This window comes from Dipodomys spectabilis, unplaced genomic scaffold (genome assembly GCF_019054845.1).
Source record: "Dipodomys spectabilis isolate Male_0828 unplaced genomic scaffold, ASM1905484v1 ptg000175l, whole genome shotgun sequence".
NCBI lineage: Eukaryota > Metazoa > Chordata > Mammalia > Rodentia > Heteromyidae > Dipodomys > Dipodomys spectabilis.
In genome coordinates, this window is record NW_024870852.1 from 12311906 (window position 1) to 12314518 (window position 2613).

The following is a 2613-nucleotide window of genomic DNA, read 5'->3' on the forward strand; positions in this document are numbered from 1 at the left end:
AGGCAGAGAACTACTCAGATGATGAGGACTTAAGGCAAAGATTGAACTCACAGATGTAGATCCAGTGCTAGGGTCCAGAGCATCAGTCCAGCAGAGGTCTTTCTGCCCATCCCTTCTGGATGGCTGCCCATGTGCATTTCTCACCGGGTGATCACATCCCAGGACTTGGATTCAAGAGCCAGTCTGAGGGACCCTTGTGAGTGGTCTAAGAGCCCCCCCCCCCCACACACACACACATCCAGGGTCTTCCGAGGTTGCACCACTGTGAGGTTTAGTTATAGCTTTAATTTACTGTTGTAGACCGGGCACCAGTGGCTCACACCTGGAATCCTAGCTACTGAAGAGGCTGAGATATGAGGATTGCAGTTCCAAACCAGCCCAGGCAGGAAAGTCTATAGGACTCTTATCTCCAATAATTTTTTTTAACATTTTTTTTTTTTTTGGGTCCAGTCATGGGGCCTGAACTCTGGGCCTGGGCACTGTCCCTCAGCTCTTCAGCTCAAGGCTAGTGCTCTACCACTTGAGCACCACTTCCGGCTTTTTCTGCTTATGTGGTGCTGAGGAATCAAACCTAGGGCTTCATGCATGCAAGGCAAGCGCTCTACCACTGAGCCACCTTCCCAGCCCCTCCAATAATTTTTTTTAAGGTGGAAATGGTGCTGTGGCTCAGGTGGTAGAATGCTAGCCTTGAGCAAAAAAGAAGCTCAGGGACAACACCCAGGCACTGAGTTCAAGCCCCAGGACTGGCAAAAGAAAGAAATAAAAATAATTTACTGTGTGATCTTGGGCAAGGACCTGCTTCTCCTCTCTGTGCCTCAGTTTCCCTGACTGTTCAACAGCAGGTTTGCTCCTAAAGGTCCATGATACTCTAGTTCTGGCGGGACATTTCCCTTTCTATGTCCAACCTTCCTTCTTTTGCTGCAGCTGAGGCCTCAGTCCCTGTTTTTCTTTGTCCTTTGTGGGGATGGGGGACAGCTGGTCTCCTTCCCTCCTTTCCCCCCTCCCACCATAATCTTCCAGCCATAAATCCGTGCTGAGGCATCTCTCCTCCGGATAAACAGCCTTGATGCCTTTTGGCTGCCCTCATCCCATTTTCTGCTTGAAGCATCATAACCAGGGCCCACTGGAGACCTTTGCAGCTGCCCAGGGCCCCAAGAGGGGAACAAACCTGGGACAAACAGGAGCCCAACCTTTCCAAGGATGCCAGGGTGGTGGGCCCCACTTGGGGCCGCACCACCTTGCATGTGGACTGTTACGGCGGCAGCCTCCTCCCAAATGAGTCTTCCTGCCTGCCACCGGCCTCACCCCTTCAGTTCATCCTCCACACCAGCTGCCACGGAGATCCGATGAACACATAAATCTGACCACATTCAAATTCCCTTACTCAGAGCTCTTTGATGAAGAAAAAAACAAAAATGCCTTTGATGGTGCCCCAACTCCTACAGGGAAAAGCTCTGCATTTTAATCTAGCTTTTGAAGCCCTTCAATCCATCCCAATTGCTTAGTCCCCACTGAGCCCCAGATCCAGCCTCACCCCACCCTCCACCTTGAAGCCCCAGAGCTCAGCCTCAGCCCTCACAGCTGCTCAGGTCTCCTTTCCTTCTCTCCTGCCCTGGACTGTTGGTTTATGTTGTCTGACTCCTCTCTTCCACTTTTAGTGCCTGTATCTGTCCAGGCCCGTCTGCTCTGGAGAGCCTCTTCAATTGCTCCCTTCTATTTCTCTTGTCCTTTCCGGTCCATTGTAGGAAGCCAAAATGGCCATTATTAAACTTCAGGTCACTCACTTTACCATCCTAAGAGGTTCCTATTGCACTTTCAATGAAGTCCAGAGTTTCTTCCAAATCGTTTGCAATGATCTGCCTACCTCTCCCTCTTTTTAACCTCACCTGGGAAAATGCTCCCCCTCTTCACCACACCCAGTTGCACCACTGTTAGGAAAGTATCTCGGTTTTTGCATTTGTTGTCTCTTCTGCATGAACATTCTTCATAGAGCTCTGGCCTTCCTCGCTTCTCATCTTTCTAGTCCCAATCAGATGACCCCTCTTCAAAGAGGCCTTTCCTGGCCAACTTCCAGAGCATTGCTCTGTCTATTTCCACCTTGGCACCTGCCATAGTCTTTACCTTCAAAAACATACCTACTTTTTTTTTTTGTCTCCAGAGAGAATGCCAGAACTCTGAGGAAAGAGACCCTATGTTCATGTCCCTGTCCTTGCCACTCTTGATATCAAATTCATATTTGTCCTTCAGGTCTATCTGGATGTCTTCTTTGAATGTCTTTCTTTTCGTGGACTATGACTGCTTCTTGTTCCAATCCTGGACACAGAACAGAAGCTGTCAGGTGCATGCTGACTTGGATTTGCACATTCCTCCTAGCTATAGTAGCATTCCAGAGGAATGCCTCAATAGTTCCTCAAAGAAGAACTTCCACCTGAAGGAGGAATTCCAGGTACTGTGGTACATTGATGGAATACATAAAATAGGTTAGGTTCTAAACTCCTGAAGTTGGCCCCAACCTTAGGGGTCTCCCGGTCTACAGCCCTGGCCCTTGTGGCAGCCTTTGCTTGAGTCCCTTTGGTGTCTACAGATCTATTTTCTTTCTTCCATTGCCAACAG